We start from the raw sequence: 22,105 nt of genomic DNA, 5'->3' as shown, positions 1-22,105 counted from the left end.
TAGTTGCCTTTTCATCACATGTTCTCAGCCATCTTGAATGTGGCATATTTTGTCAATCATTATATTTGCTGGATTTCAAATGCTCTACAACTCTAGTTGTAGATACCTGTCCGTGTGGTGGTTCGACTCTCTGTGACTAATGATAATGAATAACTTAGCTCCCACATTAAATTCTCCGAAACGGCTGACGATAATAAAACGTGCTTATCGTATATCCTTGCACTTTATCAAAGCGTCCTATCTTCCAGTTTGAAAATGTTTGCCTACCACATAGAAACCGTGGTATTGCAATATCCTTGGATTTATCACAATCTTCATCGGGTAAGAGTGCGGATACATAAATATGGTAATGCAGCAACTGCATCAAATGATAAGCACGCATTCGTGCAGAAAATGCGGGCATTATCTCATTATCTGTAAGCCTATAAATATGTTCACTATCACTGGCATCTTCGAATTACTCAATAGAGGGAAGTCCTGGGAGGCAAGGACCGCTGGGTACTAAATGTATTTTCGCAGATTTCATTTACTGGGACTGCCATTCGGACGTATTATTGCTTCAAAATGTCATCATGACACATCGACCGGAAAGTATCTATGTTGTCTTAAGACCACACAACGTCAATTGAACCTGATGTCGCTGAGAGTCGTTGACTTAGACTAACTTCCAGAAACCTGGATTCAGGCGATTCCCCTTGATCATCACACACAATAGCCACCATCAAAAGAACGCAGGAACCGAGAGTAATCCGCCTGATCAATTGGAAACCATAAAGTTATCACTGATATGGTATTATATACCACTGATAGGGCTTTGGGGGTATAGATATTGATTGGCTAGACATTATCTAATCGTTTGATATCACTTTAGTACAAAACGAAAAGACGACACTTTGAAGGCTTCATGTGTACTCCTTCGCAGAATACCTCAATCACGACAGAAAAGAAATAATTTTCTTCCAAACGTGAAGACCAAACTTGCCTTTTTTTGCTCCGAAAGTGTAATATCTGCATGAGCTGTAATTTACTTTAATCTTTAAAAACATTCGTGGAAATTTACCCCTGTTCCCAGCATTGTTAGATCTAATTCTTAAAACATCCACCACACTATTGCATCCCGGCTTTTGTTGCGTAAAATGTCGTCATTTGACTATACTCATCTTAATCTTTGAAGTTTAGTCCCCCAACTCGGGCTGACTATTGCTTTTAAGTTATCTGATCAATTGATTCAATTTCCAGGCGTAATCTAACGAAAATAGACAGGTACCTTCCCCAAAGACTGATAACGAAATTCCCACAGAAGATGCCGTGAATTATGAAAACATGATTATAGAGCTAGATGAAATAAAAATCGAATTTAGTTAAGTTTGAGCTGAAATAAAGAAACGGATGGTGATATTAGGAGAGGTCCTTATTGAGCTTATTTCTCTAATGATTCCTGCTCTTCGTCAACAACATTAAAATGAGGCTAATTTCTTTTCCGATTAGTCTCAATTTCTAACAAGATATCGTAAAATATGACAAATATAATGACAAACCAGGCCTGGCATACTCAATTTGAATCGTCACCGTGAAAATGTCAGCTTAAAATAGTGATGAATGTACTCGCATGCCCCAAGTATTTTGTAGAGGTTGTTACCGACAACATGTTTGAGACCCCCCAACAAACTACCTTCTTTATCTTCTGCTCAAAGAAACTCTCTGCTATTAACATTTCCGGTGACGATTATTTTCTGCCTTACCAATATCGGTATTCGCAAACTTCAAAGAGAAAGCAGTAGGTTTTTATCGCTTTTTCTTTTCAAAAACAAAATTTGCATTTTTGAATCAGATTGTCGACGTATGCAAATGATTATTTTTAGGCTGCAATTTAAAGCCGTTACTTCTTGGTTGCAATTTAAAGCTTTTTGATTTACAGTCAGGCGAAAATACCATTATTACAAAAAGGAAGTTCTCCCGGACCTGGTTTGCTTTGGACCGAAAGTCTCATCAAGCTTTTTATATGAGGCGAAGACTGAGCTAAAATAGTTGGTCCACGGGGACTTATAACCAAAAGGCAATCCACCTAATTTGGTACACTCTCGGTTGAAACAGAATTAGGAGTAATTTGACCGTAGAAGCAACAAATCCGTGGACAACGCGGCATGTGTGCCACCACCCCCTTTCGCTTAGGCAGATTGAGTTTTTTCCGAGCGTTGTAACTCCTTGGTCGTTTATGGTAATGAGCATATTGGTCCCACCAGTGATGCCATTTAGGCACCCCGCAACGGATTTGATATTTTTACAGTACGCAGACGAAAGGGGATCAATCATGTTGGCAATGCCTAATGACAGTAACGGTTAAATACCTCATGACGTGTTTGCATAATGCAACGATGGGAAGAGTCCCGATTTAATCAGGAAAAGCCCAACACATTAGCCAGGCCACGTGTTTCTCTGCATATTTACTCCACAAACTAATTTCTTCGAACTAGCCGCAAACCTACTTTCATGACAGAATACGGTGAACCAATCTTCCGTTTGGACTTATTGCACCACCCCACCAAGTCATTGGCTTGTAATTATGGATACACCTGTCCTTTCATTGCCAATAATTATTAACATTGTCAGGGCTGCTTGTCAAAGTTCCACGCCTTTATATGATGCAAGAACACGTTTGATTTCACCGAAACATAGATAAAACTGGGTAATCTATGAAAAAGGGAAGAGTATGGGAACATACACAGAATTACTCCATGCTTATTGTTATTGATGAGTTGATGATGATGATGATGATGATGATGATGATGATGATGATGATGATGATGATGATGATGATGATGATGATGATGATGATGATGATGATGATGATGATGATGATGATGATGATGATGATGATGATGATGATGATGATGATAAAAACGCTCGAAATTTTCTTACTTCCGAAACCAAATGATGGCGGCTGTGTCTTTGTTGTCCAATGAATATTTCAACCGAGAAGTTAGGTGATTTTAAAATCAGAAGGTTTTTTTTCTGATGTTGCGCAAATTTAGTAAGTATTATTGCATATTTCTTCGGTAATCATATTCAACGAGGTCACATTATACCTCAAAGAAAATATTTTGTTCCGAATCAACTTAACCTTGGAAAAAATAGCGCCATCTAAATCGTTCGTATACCTTTTCTTTGTACTTTTATTGCCATGTCTCTATGACCAAGCATGCGGCTTGGCAGCATTATTCATTTCGCGGTTTCCTAATCTCCATAAACTCATCAAACGACTATAAACCGTGATAGCTTATTCTTAGCTTTGGTTTATTGAAAGGGCGGAGACACGTACAAGGTTGATTGCCTTTAATCACGCATCTGGCGTGCGCCGTACTTAGTATGTAGCTTTGTAAAGGATGACATAGACGAGGAAAGATCATTTGTTGCCGTATCACGCGCTGTTCAGTATATCACGTAACGCTTATCAGAGACAGAAATCACTTGTCCATTGATGAAACCTGTTCACTACCCATTGATAAAACCTACCTTCACCAATCTAAGACCAGTTGATTAATTACAACGAAGTCGAAATAAAAGTCAAGCCGGAACATGACTTCGTCATGACCATCGAACAACTTAGTATTTAACTTGCACCGCGGTATACATGGATCGTGCCATATTGTGATTTTTTTACCTATCTGGTATTGTTTTCTCAACGTTTCCCCAACAATATCAGACGAAATCAGTCATTATTGAGGAAAATATTCTAATGCTGTATATATTATACTTTCGAGCTGTACTGTACGTGTTATTTCCAGCTCTACCCATAATCTATTCGCACGGCTAGCTCTTTTGTACTCCGTCTTAGTAACGGTGATCGATGATTGAACGGGTCTGATTAGGAGACTGACCAAGATTTATTTCATCTATTGCAGTGCTCCCGCCGGAAAACACATACCCAACCATAGCTAAGTTAATTTCGATAAGTTTCTGCTGTGTTTCCAGCGTATAACGTCGAGGAAACACAGTGCATTGGAAAATCAAGGTTCAACCCGACCCTTACAGTCTCTATTTATCTCTATAGCAACAATCGACGGGAAAACATAGTTCCCGAGGTTTCTCGGCCATGCATTGCGTTTATTGGGCCTTGCTGGTAAGGCCTATTGACCCCTAATGGAAGCAGTTAGCGCTGTTTCAACTCATACGATGGCATTCCCTAGAAGCTATCGCCGTAATTTCATAGTGATTAGTGATACATGCACGCATCACTTCTTATCAATTAGCTTTAGAAATAGATGCCAACTAATGTATGTAACGCAAAGGGTTGACTCCAGTCAGGAAGTCGGACAATCACTCATAGATCCCTCCACCTCCGTGGCCATGTAGCGTCATGATGGTAGTATTCAATAACCGATTACCACCTCGATATTAATGTTCCACCAGCCTCTCAAGGGCAAAGTCAATAAGGTGTCCAACACATGACGTGATGTTCTCCCTGATATAAAACGCCACAACAGCGTGGCAAGACCTTTGACATTGCCGCGGTATTCGAGATTATTGCTTTCTGTCTGCAAGGAAATATTATGATACAGTTTTATAAGAGCGCGGAAACCTAAGTTGACCTGAATGCCTGCCATGTTGTTGAGTAGGTTTGTTATAGCATTGGTAAAGGTTTTGAAAACGATTGTTTAATTTTTGTCTCCGGAGTTTTTTGTAGGTGAATTTATCTACCATATTCTGAAACGTCTTCACTGGGGGTCGTCTTATTATGCACCTATCCGATCGAGATTACGATAGAGCAGACTCTAAATGATGGACATCAAGTAGCTGCAACGCCCTTGTACATGTATACTCAAAAGCTGTCGCGGGATAAAATCGCGAATATGAGCCTGTTTTAAATCGTATCTGATAGCGTTAAAACTGGTACTCCAACACTTAATTAGTCAATTTAAGAGATGAAAGTCACATTTCTAAAATGGTCTAATGGTTTTGATTTGATTCCTACCTAACCTAATAAAGCTGACTTCGAGCAGAGTTAATGCATTTGCCTTCAGCAACCGATCCAGTTTAATGATGCACGCGGAGTTACATAGGCAGGCCAGAAACCGACGATAACATTCGCACTAAAAAGGGTACCTGCTGAAAAAAGTAACCCGCTGTGGACGGTAGCAGTCCCGTTGCCCGTCTGTTTCACCACGATTATGCTCCTACATGTACCAGCTGATTAAGAATCCAGAGTCTTTTTCAAGACGACATACCGGCAATGGAGAATCGGAGTTTCCAATAGTGATCCTGCCAATAACATCCGAACACAAAAGAAACACAGGCGCATTTTTCCTATCACTAGCACTACAGTTGCGATTGGCATTATTGGATTCCAGCTAATAATGATGCACCGTGTCAAACAAGTTCTCAATGGAATAGATAGCTGCTAACCGTGTGCCGCTGTCAATAAATTTTGCCATTTAGTATTTGAGTCGTATGAATTTTTCTGTTCGTGTACTTCAAGATACCCACGTGACTCAAGTACTTTGTTCAAAATGCACCATGTGTCGAGCCAGAGGTGAAGTGCAAGGAATTCTATCTTCATCATCCCGTTCACAATTGCCCTTAGTAATTCGCTGACAAAGACAATGTTCGTACAATAACTGAATCCCCAAGAAAGAAGTCCTAATGCCAATTATGGCTGGTTTATCCTTCTTTGATAACCAGGATTATTTGGAGAAAATCTAATTAGAACTTATTATCGCTATTTATAAACAATGCAGCCTGTAGCACTGCAAGACCGTTTCGGCATTGCTTTTTTTCTGGTACAAGTGCCAATTCAGTTACGCTTAATTATTGCTTCGCCTCGCATGACACGGAATGGTCCTTGATAAAAACTACTGAGACGAAAGGTTAGCTTGTGTCCGTGCAGCATGCGTGATTGATTAGCAAGCATTTCCTCCATCTAAAGTACCTTGTCCTGTTCTCAAGTAACTTAATGACTCGCCAGCATCCATCGGTATTTTGACCTTGACCTCAGCCAGCCATGATTTATTGGATGTGAACTGAGCACATGGGGTGGCGTGACCATGCATAATAGTAGTGTCGTTATTGGATGGTCACAGATGTCGGATCCTGTATTCAGGCACGGATGTATCCGTGATTCAGGTGAATACTCATAACTTTACGACTTTATTAGTTTTTTATTGAATAAATAAGCTTTACCAGTAATTGATTTCGATTTACATGTTATACTCCAGGCTCTGCAGCAACTGTATGACTGAAACAATATATAAGATATAGCATGAGCAAATTTTGCGACTGCATGTCTGTAATCGGCAACTCTTGTTTCCTTGCAAAGCATTTCTTTTTGTGGTGACTCGTAATTGCCATATTGTTCTCATGAAGTCAACCCGGCATGTTTGAACAGTGGTGATATGGCAGACTAGATTTTGCAATCTGCATATAAAGTTGGGACAATCGAAGATTTTGATATGTATACCATCAGTCATGTTGGCTGGGCGATGTTGCGCTGTCACGTTCATCAACTGACTGCTACTCTGCTACATTTGAGGTCTTAAATTAGCATACTTCGTTCGAATGCGATACCATGCCACGTTTGTAATTCAAATGAGTATAGCCATGATTGCTGACGGATGCAATATTGCTTGGCTCAAGATGGCCGTTGGACATAAAAATCAAAACGATTACAGAAAGTGTCTTGTGTGCGCCTGAGGAATTGTACATTATTTTGCTACATTCTAAAGAAAAATGTTGTGATTTCATCATACAATGCAACAGGAGCTTATAACGGGTAACTTCATGTGCACTCTATCAAATTAAGAGAGTTTTTGGCGAATTGATAAAAGGCGTTGAAGTTGAAACGTATGGGAATAAACTGAATCATACGCAATCTGTGACAGAGATGGCGCAAGATTTCCACAGACGTAAGGCGACTTCCGCATGACCAGCGTTTTCATGGTCTACTTTTATATTTTCGCTGCCCACAAAAATATCTCATTTCCCGTTCAAAATTCAGGCGCTGGAGAATGCTCAGTATACGCTAGATTCGGTCTGCCGAACACCAGCCATGGCACAAGTAGAGCCTAGCTTTCTATTCAAAAGCTCTGGGAGTGGAATGCCATAGTTATCACTCATGCATCAATTGGGAGTTTTGTTCATCCTCGCATTGATACTGACTGAGGTGCGAAAAGTGAGTTGGCATTAGATTGAGCAGGCGATACTGACTTTAACTGGCAGGTCTTTTGTTGGCAGCTGTCTTCGTATACCGTTTATACCCTCTGCATAGTTCCTTTATATATATGCCATCGGAGGCAAGGGACGTGAGATTTCGCTGAATGATCTACCGCTCAGTTCATCGGTATTCCCATCTAAAGTCACTTATATGATGTGTGTGGAGCTGTAAACATGGTAAAGAACAGAACAACTGCGCAGCACGGTTGCAATTCATTTCTCCGATCGCCAACCCGTGGGTGGAGGCCTCCGAGGCGACTCTTTCCCTTATCACGTTACCGAATGCTAAGGTACTGATGAAGTGGCTGACAGATCGTGATTCAATACCCTGCTCAATGGTATCGTATTAACTACCTGCTAGAAGATGGCATCACACCGAGGCTGTAGGCGGTGTGGAATCTGTCACGAACTCGCACGGTGTGGTAATGGCCACGGCGGAAGGTGTTTTTCGTTTTGGACACTTCTATTGGCCAAGTAGATACAGTGCTAATGGCCGGGTCGGGTTGATGAAAGCACTGTCAAGCAAATGTTGAAGGCTAACTTGATCACATCCGTACTGTTTATACCACGAATGTTAAACACCTGCACCTTCAACTGTCTCCAAGTCACGATCAGGCATTGCCAGGTGACTCTTAATCGATTCAATAGTGTTCGTTGCACGAAAATCATTCTGCGAAGCTCTCTGCATGACCTTGATCACATTTGTTAATGGTACAGCGACAGATGGTACATGGTTTATGAAGGCACTTAAGTCGACACTGATAACACAAATGAATTGACCGGTGTCAGAAGGTCGAAATGACAGAGACAGTTATACAACTGGCTATGACTGCTGCTCTCTTATGTATATCTGGTTTTTAACACATTGGTATTACAGCTTGTAGCCATCGTCTCGATCGAGTTGATTCACTCGGCGGTATACCAGTGGGTACGCTCGTTGATATCGATCAAGCAATGAACATAGTGTTGATTTTCAATTCCCACGGTCATTTGTAACAAATTATGCAACGAACATTAATGATACTATGATAACAAAACGAGATTCAAACAAAGCTTTTCTAGATGTGACGACCAGGCACTATTTTTCTTTTTATGCAATTTTGATATTGTCTAAACAACTGTTTCTAATGATAAATTCATCCATGTTGGATGTTAAAGGTTAAATCAACATGACGTCACAGCATTTATGATCAAACGCGGGCTCACTCGCCGCCAAATTGTACTCTTTTCCAGTTGGTGGATTTTTTTAATAATAATGGTACAGAAAGAAGGAGCACAGAGGAATTATGTCCTTGTTTATTTCCTTTTTATTTTGCCATTCCCTATCTGATAAAGGCAATTTGCAATAATATCGGACAAATGTCTTTCAAAAGGAGTGCAAGATGTTTTTAACCTAATTGTTGCATTAGATGTATGTCTCAGCCATATCCATCCATATGAAGGCGATTATCAAGATCGATCATTAATTTTTTTCTCTCCAATAAGAGAGGCAAACCAATATCCTGAAGATGCATCTCCATTTTTTTACCAATTTCTCATCGTTTATCTTCTCAAGGGAGAAGACAGAGGGATAATTATCTGTGTTTCTAAAGTGCACTTTTTATGCACCACTTGAGAGCGCAAGTTTGTTGCATGAGGAAAACACATCCGGATCGTTTATTTTCATGTTTCTTTATTGGACGGCGAGCAGCTTGGATCTGTTTTTTCTTGCCAATTCACTGGAGATAAAAGAGAATATACCGTAATATTATTCTGACAATGAAATGTGTCAGATTGAAAAGATTGGTCTTTGACCATAAAATGTAATACTTCGAGATAACAGACTCGACTGATCAAAAATGGCCAATTTATTAAGTCTATTCATTATAGCGCACGGCTGCTCTACTTTTTGCACCAACCAGAAATGCTACAACCGTGTTTTTTTAAATTATGTTTTATGTATCCATAATCATAATTGGAATTGCATGAATAATGACGTAATCGACAGCCGGTGTAACCTTTTTGGTTGTTCTCCATATTTCAGTGTTTCAATGTACAACAGACAAGTAGAGAGGCCATGACTTTCCAATAGGATAAAGAGAAACACGTGTCAATCTGTCGTTTTGGTTCCCTAGCATTCCTCTATGAATTCCCTCGAAGCTGATGGCGTGCTGTAATTTTATAGTTTGAATCGGGAGCTCAATACATCTGTTCAAAGTATTGGTTCAGAATTTTTGTGTTTTTTGGAACCATACGTTGAATTCAACTTACCTTTTCTATGGTAAAGCCATTACGAGTTGGAAGCAACTTCGCCATGCAGGCGAAGAGCGGAAGGTGATTCCTGCTAGTCCCCTCATGATAGCAGCTAATACGATCCGTCCACTATCGCTCAACCTGGAGTCCCCCACAGGGAAGGTGGTAATGGATGATAAAAGCAATGGCTAATGACCCGCTGTCGTAGGCATGCAAGCAGGTATCCTCTTTTTGTCACAACTCCATCATGTTTCCTGACTAACAATGAGCCGAGAACATCATCTCCCTTTTGGGGATGCGATACTGAAAAGCGGTGCGTTTCTATCAGAAACGAGCCATGATAATCACATCACCATAACAAAGCTTGTATGCAAACCTCTAGATTCTTTGTCATTCTTTCAGTCTCCCCAGGATATTGGCATTATTTGCGTATAAATGGACAGAAAGCGAAGACGAGTAAGTCTCCTCGGCTGCTTGGATGTAACTTATATTTCCCCTTTTTCTTTCTTTGTAGGGCTATAAGAGGATAGAGGGAGAACGCAAGTGATTACCTCGCGATCCGGAATAAAGGAGACTGTAAGTTTTTGTTTTATCTCGAGCAAATGAATTTTCCATCTTGATTGTTAGCCTTGCCGTACTGAAGGTAATAGTGATCAATTGTTTACACAATGCGTCTCCTTCTCTTTGATAGACAGATCATAGGACCGCACCAGCTAAAGGATGGCTTCGCTAGCTGTTTCTATCACTTTTTTGATGTTCGATTGGCGCACAATATCTCCTCAATGTATCACAATTTTTTTCTGATTAACTTTTTTTACTCAGAACGGCAAACCGTTAAAGGCATTTATTGGCGCAAACGACGTTCCCGCCTTGAAATGTGCTTTTGACTCAATCATATCAACACAGGGGGACGAGTTGCAACTCATAACCACTTATCGATTGTACGCGGCTACCGTTCATACGCCTACGAGATCATCTCTGCCCAATGCGATTTTCACACAACAAGACAAGGCTGCTTCTCCATTTCCTAAACATGTCACGCTTCGCTTTGAATTACCTTAACCTTGGTTATTATAATGGCAGACCCGTCAGTATAGCTTCCTGAAGATTCCAAGGTGCGTACAGGTTGCTTTTGATCTTTGGTGCATGACCCACACCAGTTGCATTCAAGTATAAATACGTTCCCATTAAGGCAGCTCTTTCATGGCAGATTTCGTTTGATCTTTGGTACCGATGAGCACATTTTCAACTGAACAGAGAAGATGAGACGTTTGCTTGCTTCATCAGTCATGACAGAGGAGTCATGTGTTATACGAACAGATTCGTTGTAGCGCTGTATAGGTGTTTTCTTTTAACTTGATGGACAAGAAGAATTTGAGAAACATTTAATTTCTGAATATCCTTGAAATTCGAAAATACAAGTTATTGATTTACATTATTAATATTGGCCTGTGGCCTAATTACGAGTTGGTTATGTACCCCACATTTATAGTAATTCCTCTATCGTCTCTCAGTCCATCCTTGCCTCCTCATTCTTTGCAACGAAATTAGGAAGTCCGAAGCTGCGACATCCCCGGACGAAAATCCTGTTAAAGATTCTGATAAGATTCTCAGTAACATGTAAGATCTTGTATACAGTTTTAGGAGAACCACATCGGAATTTTCGACTTGGGATACATCAGATCTCAGCTATTTCAGTCTTATTTACTCAATTGTTTTATCACGGAGAAACACAGTCCTCTCGATACTTTGATATTCCCCCAAATGTCGTAATGACTCGCTGATGCAATTGTACTGTGAGTTAACCAATGTATAAGCAGTCCAGTATATATGGCAGGCGATTAGCATTTGCGCAGATCATAAACATCCGTGAACAATCAAATTGCGAGAGGAGTGGACCGCCATCTGCCATCGGTTTCCTTCCTTCTCTATAACGGAAATCCGAACAAATCTTCTGAAAAATCACATGATAGACACGCTGTACTATCTGCTGAATCCCGTTGCATTAGGTTTGAGCTGTGTGTACTCCGCTCTCACTAGTTGTATGTCGTGGTCTACTATTAATGGGTTTCATGCCTCGAGGGTACGTTATCGGTTGGATCACACATTTTAATGATTGTTGTTTCGCCAACTCTGGCCAATTTTGTACAACATTTTCCATCCGCGGCCACTGGGGTGCCGCTGTTTGAGTGGGCGAGTTGATGGCTATCACCAGGCCTTCTCCTTTCTCAGCATCGGCAACAATAAATCTAGACCACTAAGTTATCACAATAACAGTGTGGTGATGTAAATTAATGATGGTTACGGGCCGCTGGAAGTAGACAATAGCTTCGCTTAAATTCTTTGTGGTTGGTTAATCTTTGAGAAGGGGCGAAGGAATTTTAGAATGCTGAAAGGCACTCCTCTCGGCGTTTAACTAAGGTTACAGTGAAAACAAAATGAAGCTAATGTATGCTCGAAATAAATATGCGAGAATTGTGTAGGTCTGTAGGAGAGTGTGGCCGGTGTGCAATTTGGCTGAATGTCTGTACCCATACCGCTGTCCAAGGAAACTGCCGATAATAGGACATAATTATTCCTCGCAAATTCCTGACCAAAGGAAATCGTTATAAGGCCGAGGAAAAACTGACCGCAGCGCAACATCCGATGACGATATGTACTTTCCCATTAGATGTGTTTATCCGGAAAACCACATCATCAGGGCTCGGATACAAGATAACTTATGGATTCTGAGTAGAATATAATGTTTCTGGATCGGTTTTCTGTAATTCTTGCTGGTACTTGTTTAATGGTATGATCGCCACGGCGTATGGAGAATAAGCAGGTTTCGCAACCATTACGAAGAGCAACCAATGACGAAAAGCTAATGACGTTAGTGTGCATGCACTTTATCACATTTTTTCAAAAATTCTATGATTCCTCGTCCGATTATTAGGGCCAACTTGGGCATAAGATATGTTATTTCTTTGTACAAAAACGCTTCCAGCAGGATCGCACCTTCTCCAAACAGGATAAATGAAAACTCGTTTAACTGCAATAAACAATGCATTAAAACTGGGTGTAACCTTAGGCCTGCCTGAAATTCGCAAGCCATGCCCAAAACTATCTTCCAACACTAGTGAAAATCGTTATCAGAGAACGGCATCAGTGTAACACAACAAGTGACGGCGCATGGTGTCAAGTCGGCACATTATCCTCTTTGCTAGGAAAATCCCTCGCCCAAGATGTCCCTTCAGTACAAGATGAGTCACGTTACGACTGTCGCCTACATGAATTAGCACAGCACTCGATGACACAACATACAAATATTATATCGTCGTGGGGTTTGAAAAACCTGCCGAACATCTTCCTTGTCAGCCACAGACAGATCAATGCCCGCTCAGCCTTGCAATACAACACGGAACACAAAGCCATGCTGCTATTTTTTAGTACCCTTCTGAGATTTTTTATTGAGAATCATTGTTACAAAGTAATTGATGATTGATCATGCTGGATGTGACTTGGTGCACAGTTTAAAAAAACGTTTGATGCATAAGGTATCAATCAGGTTTTAGAGCTTAAAGCTGTCCAACATTGTTGAATTGAGATGAAGGAATATAATATCTCATGATCTATTGTACCCATGATCAAGAACTATACGGGCAAGATTTGAATGATTGATAGAGAGTAAATAACAATTAAGACTTTGAACTGTTTAACACTGTTTATGCGATACTTCAAGCAGAGTACAGTACACACTCATGAATTCAGAGGAAATTAAAATGCTGTTGACTTTAGTTTCATATTATTCTGTCACAATTACAATCGGATCGACCAGCCATGCTAGCTGCATTGCCATATGCTTTAAGAGCGGACATATACGTACTGTCGAATTGGCATGTATCAATGTCTTCCCCTGTTCCAATTGTTTCCATTGATAAAACACAAAAACTGTAATGTGTGACCGTCTTCAATGCCTATAGGCAGCAGTCCTTTATTAGGCTGTAACATTTCGCTAAAATAGCCCAATTGGGCAGTGTATTGCGATGAAAACTCTTCAAATCCAGCCTAAATATCAATTTAAACATTGCTTTTTGCATGAATATGGTTTCATGTTCTGAGACAGACAATTTTCATCCATCCCCTGAATTTGTGCCAAACTGCAATATACCATATTTCATATTATATATACATATCCGGATATGTTGTGAAAAAGAATCAATGAATTGACACTCGCCCCTTTTCTGACAAATCCGAGATATCAACCATAAAGAAAAAATAACGCACTTCCGCCATAAGGCTCGATCTAAATTAGGAATTGGCGCACAAAGCGGGAAGCCGAGCTCTTCTTTTGATCCTATAATAACACGAGAACACAATTACGTGCGTTTTATCTGAATAATCAAGCCGAAGACGAACAATTTACAGAACTATACTGCAAGAAATCGTGTTTTGTGAATCGGTGCTTTAACATGTTTAATGTCGTACAACCACGCACGTTGAGTCCATTGATCTCGTTGATAGTGAGACATTTCTTGGAGTTCGAAGTGAATTTAGATTCTGGCCCGACTTCATTTGATAAAAAGGTGTTATTCACTGTTTTACCAGTTTTTACTCTGTAACGTTTGGTCTGTTACTGCACAAAAACTTGCATAACATCTGAGTACGCTTCATCCCTATTCGAAACGTGTATACCCCCTACATCCACGTTTTGTAACTTAGATAGACAAGTAGACGCACTAGTAAACTGAATAGCATTTACCTCAGCATCATCTCTTGGTTTTTTTAATTAAAATGTCAGCGATGGTACTCGTAAAATGCATTCTGTCCCACTTAATGATTAATGACAACAATTATGTTACTCTTGAACATATGTTTTCAGGATTTATTGAGTTTAAACAGACTAAAAACTAAGTGTTTACTCTATGATTTTAACTGCAGTTTAACATGTTGAGGGGCACTTCCTGAAATATATCAACTTAGCTGTTATGAGAGTACTTAGTGACGTTTCCTTCGTAACTGTTTGCCTTGTATAAGTACCAACCAAAAGAAAATGTTAGCCCTGTTATGAATGCCAACAGATGAAAACTTTCTCACCAGTTAGATATCAGTACGTGCAAGCTATATGAGTTAATAATGTTGGGTCCTATAAAGTCAAAATGAACGATGTTGGATCTAATGGTGCCAAACATTGCAAAATAAACGGGAACCTCAAATAGCTCAACGGTTAGAACGATGGAGAAGTGTAACGTATTTCAGTGTCCCGTGTCTGAATGTTTCCCTTCAATATTTGAGAACGCTGAAAGACAGATTGACATGTGTTCCTATATTTCCCTAACAGCAAAGTCATGGTCTCTCCTGATGTCTATTGTATTGAAATACTAACTGATATATTGTGAACAACCAGAATTGATACGCCGATCCACCATTCAGTGCGGCAATCTACGTAACCACTGAAGACAGATGACCTCTATGCATTTTTAGTAATTTCCTATATTAATAGCGAGGTGTTACTTTCACCGTCTTCCTTGTGGTCAGTAACTCGGGTCTTGGTATCAATGAACACGACCATTACTACCCTGCATGTACCTCTCGCCTTTGCCATTAACAGGATATACCTTTGTGACAAGAGAGCTTTACTTAAGTTGCCGAAAGCCTCTTCCATCAGACAACGAATCCCTGTCTTTGACACGGGGAGCCGCTTAATAAACCTCCAGCCAGTCAAAGTATATGCATCTACACGTCGTTGATCTATGGTTGTTGTCAGAACAAATGGCCTAGTGATTTTGACTAGTGTCTTGGCGGCTTCAACTTATCATATTCGGACCTTCATCAATCACTTATGTAAAGGTCATGGGTTCAAGGCACGCCAGTGGCTGGCCTGGGGCCAGTGTCACTCCCGATCCATCGGTACTTTCAAAGGGTCTGAAATGGCCCAATCGTAGCGCAGTACTCTACGCTCTGTGGCTGTTACAGAAAGGTTTTCTGGATTAATAGTCTGAGGATGAATGTAGAAACGTTTTAACTATACATTTGCTTTAAAATGCTCTATAAAAATACATTAATCCTTTTCACACCATGACAATGTCACACTACGTTACAAGCAGAGTTGTCCATTACTGAAGCACCTCGAAAGGAATTTGGCCGCAGGCTGATCGGTCTTGATAAGCAGGAGTCACCAGCCAAGCTATAGCTGTGGTCATGCCCGCAGGTTAGTTGAGGACCTGGTTCATCGACGTCATTGCCCTATCACATTGCCATGGTTGGCTTCTTTCTTTCTTCTCGGTTTGATGAGGACTCGACCAGATTGCCAAGGACATGTCCGGCTTTTAAAAAGCAGATCGTCTGACATTTCCGATAGACTGATATCACTTTATTGAATTCACGACTCGACTAGATCAAATAAAGACAGAGTTATCCACCTCTGAATGTGAATTATGACCAAGATGGCTTCGTGGAATGGCCAACACGGCTTTGTAAGTAAGGAGAGTCGTGGTGCATCTTTATATTGGCAGAAGACTTATTGTCGAAATGTGTCGGTGTGTGATAGGAAACAGCCTCCAACAGCTTCCACCTCCAACTTCTCTATTTAATCATATAAAACACCATACGCGGGGAACACCTCAACTTCAGTATGATCATGGAAAACTTATGATAATAGGTCCAAACAAACCCGTTAGATTGCATATTGTGATGTTTGGATAATACCATTGACAAGAGCCAAACATGATTGACACACCGCAAAGTTGTTGATCACTTTTGATCGAGCAACCAGCGTATAGATAAGGAGATGAAGGAACTAAGGCGCCTTACAAGCACACTCCATGGTTATTGTATGTTTGATGTTAAAATACTAAAGTCATGCCTTGACTGTTAAGTCACATCCTCATACTGACATGCGTAGACGCATCGATGCCATACCCGACCTGTCCTGCCTGTCTCTGTGATTGTTCCTTCCCAATTATAATGGCGGAGGCAGCCTAGACGTGTCGTTTCATTTTTCTGAGGTGTCGTTGATTCATTACTACCAGCATTATGCCAGCGGATGATTGGGGCCGTATCCATTATAACAAAACTAACTGACAGCAATTATATGTACTCAGGGTTGAAGACTACCCAGTCCTTGACCTTAGTATGCAATATGTCCGTAGAGGTTGCCACAGTCCTCGAATTGTAGGTCATCTGCTTGATTGAATACCTTGATATCCGACAATTCCGATGCCTTGTTGAAAAGAACGGCATCTAAAAACCACTCGAATTTATCATATACCTTGTTATGCAGGACTGGTTCCCGCAACATAACAGGTTCATCGGTCCTGTGGAGCTCAGCTTGAAGACATTGATCCGGGAAATTTGACGCTTTTTCTGACCTTCTAAAATCACCGGGCCACGTACGGCCAAAGGAATTAAGCAGACCAGACATATGCTTCAGGCTTCGTTGATCGGAAGTCGATACGAGATGAAAGTGTATCATCTTGTTTCTGGTGCATCCTATTGGGAAGACTATATAAAACAGATGCGACACCAGTCATACCACTCCAATAAGGATACGGTTTCTTATGTATACGGCAGGCAGCGGTCGATTGAAGATGGCATTTCGGTTTGTTGTACATGCCTGACTGGATAGAACAGTCTGAACAGGTGTATTTGTGACAAAACTACGGAGTAGCCATGATACCAAATAACCCAGCCTAGTCTAGAATTTCGTTCGTATCGCCTCCATTATGACTAAACGAGTGAGTTCGGTAATAAAGCTCTGGGCAAGTTTTGTGAGCCAGCGCCATATCACGGAAAAGAGGTCACTGGCAGATTCTCTACTAGCTTGCTTAATAAAAGTTTGCATTCATTGTTTTTGTATTTTTTAACAATCCCGTGACAGATCTGCACTCATGGGCAGCTGTCTATATTTTTATATCTCTCTGGTAAATTTCCTGCACATGCATCGAATGCAAAGTATGTGCCAACACTATATAAGGTTACAGTTATTTTTATATGCACCTGTGACGGAACAATCAAAGAGCGGGTCGACGTTTATGTAGGCCTACTTTCCCCAATTTGCCCGGAACCAAGAAACCATGAGTAACCGTTCGATGCTGTGTAGCACATACGTTTATTTAACCCATATTTCTTTGTAGAGGGAACTTGAAATTGTAAGTAGGTTGTTGTCGTAGCAAATGTGCTTTTCCCTGGTATTTGATTATTTTTCATGCCTGTTTTTTTTCGTCAGAGTAATAATTAGGCAAGTGATGTCTTCAGAATTGCACCATTAGAAAATCACATTGTTATCTAAATGTGTGCAAAATACAATTCCGTTAGCATATATAGCGCTTCGATCATGATGTTTTGGTGCTTAAATTTCAGTGCATATTTGTTTAGCCACCCGATAGACGCTGCATGTAGTTGCACCGATGAACGCACCTGGGAGATTCAATTAAAATATCACATTCCGAGTCTGACCAGAATCAATAATTAACAGCCCCAGGCCGTTCTCGAACATTGATGATTAGCGCTACCGATACAAACTCAAGCTGGTACTCCACATGGATTTAAGAAAATTAGTTTAAGTCATAAAATGTTTAATAAATTCAAAAATCATATTGAATGACTATGATTTCCACCGCGCGCGCAACATAAATGTTATTTAGATAAACGAGATTCGACAGTAATTCATTTACTGAAATTTTCTGTATAATATGCTCAGCTCGCTTATACGTGGGACATGGAATATGACGTGTGGTTAGTATATTTCGCCTTTAGGGGTTTAAACGATGATGGTTTTGGATGAACCACTTAAATGTAAATGAATTATGAATAGTTTTATGCCTGCGTCAGAAGACGTGTATTGGGCTTTTGGAATATTTTTGCCTTGCATCGTCGGAGGTCGTTTTCATAATGCGATATGACGCAAGGGAATATCATATTTTGGTTTTTGACTGAACAAAAACTAAGTTAGTGACTTAATTTGTTTATCCATACTGTACGTTTCACATTGGTGAAATTGATAAATATTGTCTAGTCAACACATAGTTGCAAAGGCAATTGAATGAAGTGACTGTTTTCATATTAGTATCATAAATCTTGTGGAGGATATGTTTTAAGTGCCAGAAGCCACAAAGCGGGACACCATTTTGATTAATTCTCTTGAATAAATCACAAACGAAAGCGATAGATACGTTAAAATTGATTTTTGTGCGAAGTTCACTTTCATTATTCGTAAAAACGGATTTCTGTTACGTGTTGAGTCCTTATAAATGAAGTATAAACACTGAAGTAATAATCCGAGACTGTCTGAAGAATAGAACGAAGTCTACTTCATCGTTCAGGGTCGATGAAATATTCATATCACAACCTGATTCCGTCCGGAGAGTACTACGCCAGGTTTCGCAATCCCGTTCCGAGAACCGTTTCACCAAGAATGACAACTTTTTGTGTATATCATGTTATCGGTTTTTGGGCAGGTCTCCCTGTTCTCGAAAGCGGATACCGTGAATCAGGCCGTGGGACCGTGGGATCAATCGAACAAATCATGGCAAATTTGTGGAACATTTCGGCGGCAAATTGCTTTTTTCACATTTGATTGACCAGATACAGTATAGCAAGTCGAGACAACGTGAAAAACAGGCCGTACTACACTATTAAACAGTCTGTTGAAGCACTGAAAACCGTGAAAAAGCGTCAATCACTGCTGGATCTCGGTCTGGAATGCGAAACCCATTTCTATATATCTGATAACGGGAAAGTGTATTGATTCTCGGATCAGCTCGGGATCGCGAAACCTTACTAATATCTCCTTCATGACTGCCTCTGTATTACAGAATGCCAAGGTCTTATTATTTCGTTATCCACGACACCCGATTCTACTACAACTCATTGACCGTTCATTTCCACTCATATAATAACAACAGATCTACAAGAGTCAATAGAGATATTTTGCTGCAACGTTTGGATACTGGCCCGATTATTTACTCATCTTGGCTCCATCATGTCCATGACTCTGTATTCTCTTAATACCCTCAGCAGAGCAAATGGATGAATGGGATTCGTGTGCCTCCTATTTATGTAGTCGTCAAATCGGTGTCTTTATCTCACGTCAGTGAGACTTGGTCATATTTTGAAAATGCCCCTTTTCTATCCAGATTTACCTGTCGGAGTTTCCCTCTATCTCAAGTTCCGATAGCTGAACCATTCTGCGTTTTAGTACATGGTGTGGTGGACAAAAGCGTCATGCATCTCATCATCAATTCTCAATCAGTTTGTTGAAACGTGCGCTTTCACTTGAATGTAGAGTTACGCCCTGCAATTACTCTATTTGTACTGTTTTTATCTCCTCACTCGACCTGACTACGATACAGCCACCGCAGCAAATGCTAAGTAATTGTTAGCATTAGTCTCGTGGAGCACGATTGGCTGTGTGAAGCCTATTATTCTATGCTTGGTCGCATGATGTGCGGACCATCCGCAGAACGCAGAACACCCAATATCGAAATGCTAATTGCCTGCGTTGGTTTCCAAGCATGTTATTTATTAGCGCGGTTGCTATCAATTTCGAACTATCACGAATCCTTAGTGACGAATCCAGCTGCATCGTACCTAACCAAGGGGCCCGAAGTATTTGCAGCCAGTAGGCCAGATCCAGTGCCTACCGTCTTTTGTTCCAATGTTGGACATGAAATTTGGTAATGAATAACGAACGATCTATTCGCGGAAACCGTGATTTCGTGTCAGAGTGTTATTTGTTTTAGAAGTTGCTGAACTAAATACATGACAGTAGCAGGTGATTACCATACATGTCATAGCTTGTTATTTTTATCACATTCTCATTAAGCCAAATGTATATTTTATGAAGTAACAAGAAGGAGAGGAATGTATCGCTTGACCCTTGCGTCTGTGCGGATACTATAACAATGTGAGGGTAGACAAAAGCTGTTATGCTATGTAATGTGTGTAGAACATAAAATAGTACAATTCCTTCTGCATTATTGCGTCATGGTGCATCAAAGACAACTTTATTGTAAGTTCTGAACTTGGTTTACTTGTTATATCTGGAGAATAGCAAAGAACAATTTATGTTTTCGGCAAACTCGTATTGTTGTAACCTGACCCTGCTGAGTGCAATGATTACATTGAAATGTCATCCAAACCACATGAGAGAAGATGTTGATCTTTAGTCCTGAATGAAAGGATCCAATCATGGTGAAGAAAGTCGGTCAACTGGTTCGTTATAACGTTTTTGCAAGATTCTGGCTATTTGCCTGTGTTTCATCTTGTATGGAATATTAGTTAACCTTTGATATAAGCAAAGCAACTGAATTTCTTTTAGATAGGACAAAAAAAGATGTGCAGTGTTGAATAGAGCGAATATCGTCTGCTTGTATTTTTTCACTTTCCTTACAAAAGTGATAAGGTTACATACGACATTCAAGGGAGGGACTAGTGTAGGCGTCATTATCTTTAATAGAGAAAAACAGTTTTTCAGGACGTTTCACTGCAAATTGGTGTATCTCAGACGCAGCTTCATTTAGGGCATTTGAGGTGTGCCATAGATACTAAAATGGCAGGGGTTTATCTCAAAATAAGTCCCTCTGAAACGGCAAGAAGACGAAGAAGTCATCAAGTATCAGATCGTCGGAGTTTCCGAGAGCTGATTTTCCAAACTCAAAAAAACACCACATTGCGTACGGTTACATTGTACTTACCGACCGTCAGGATTGAGTACACAGACTGGTTTGTTGGATACAGCTTAAGGACTGGGAGAGTCATACCTCTTCAATTCTTGTTTCTCTCCTGTTCATTTGCAACTAGTTTTCTTATAATTCTGGACGTTTCTCTATAATTTGTTTCAACTCTATGGAGCGGGGAAAAACGCGTATTCGTCATTTTAGCGCGCATAACTCATTGCGTGGGTGCGGAAAGTTTTCGCCCTGCCCGAGTGCTCCCGTGGTCGAACTTTAGCTCACGCCGATATAGCAAACTGCCATCGCGGTACACATGATTGGAAATCTTATAAGGCAACAATCTTACATTCTTACATAAAAAGCACGCCATTAGTAATTGGAACATTGTACAGATTTCGCTTTTGATATTCGAAACATTGCCCAAATTATGGGTATATCACTCTCCTCACATAAATGAAAGCTTGTAGAAGAGGACACATTGCAGTGTTTGACGTGAAACAAAGGTGAAATTCAAACTGACACGGCGATGTTCCTGCATGACGTTCCCCAGCAACTAGCCGCCATACAAGAAACAGGCGTGCCAAATTAGTCTAAAACGATAGTTTTGTTTCCATGGTAATCTCTTGGTAGATTATAGAGAAAGCCGTATTAAAACTACATAGGAATAAGCTTGAAAGGAACTGCTCAAAGGCGATATTCTATACCACAATATTAGGTCGCTTAAGGTTTCCTTGCAATTTCAAAAGAAATTTGATATGTTATGGGCAGACATCGTGCTTTAATAATAACAACACTTAATTGCATGTTATTATAAAATGAGATATTGTTTGGATATGACAAAAGTCTATTCAAGACTGATTTTCCAGGAAGCAACATTTTGGTGACAACTTGAAGGAAAACTTAGAAGTTTGATTGTCCATTATTCATCATAGTTGATGAAGTTGGAATGTACAGAAATAGATTAACGTCACATAGTTTATAACCGTCCCTCGAAAGAGAACGCACCAACTGAC

The 22,105-nt window shown here is 40.2% G+C and overlaps 1 protein-coding gene across 6 annotated transcripts in view; it reads left to right on the top strand.

The window, feature by feature from the left end:
• The window catches only part of LOC135487054 (allatostatin-A receptor-like), a 162,748-nt gene that overhangs the window by 32,236 nt on the left and 108,407 nt on the right, over positions 1-22,105 (top strand). For all 6 annotated transcript variants that reach the window (XM_064770417.1, XM_064770400.1, XM_064770383.1 and 3 more), the window contains one exon: positions 9,953-10,014. The gene's annotated coding sequence lies outside the window, so the exon portion shown is untranslated. The remainder of the gene's footprint in view (positions 1-9,952; positions 10,015-22,105) is intronic.

This window comes from Lineus longissimus, chromosome 1, assembly GCF_910592395.1.
Source record: "Lineus longissimus chromosome 1, tnLinLong1.2, whole genome shotgun sequence".
NCBI classification, from domain to species: domain Eukaryota; kingdom Metazoa; phylum Nemertea; class Pilidiophora; order Heteronemertea; family Lineidae; genus Lineus; species Lineus longissimus.
This window is presented reverse-complemented; position numbering and strand designations above follow the sequence as displayed.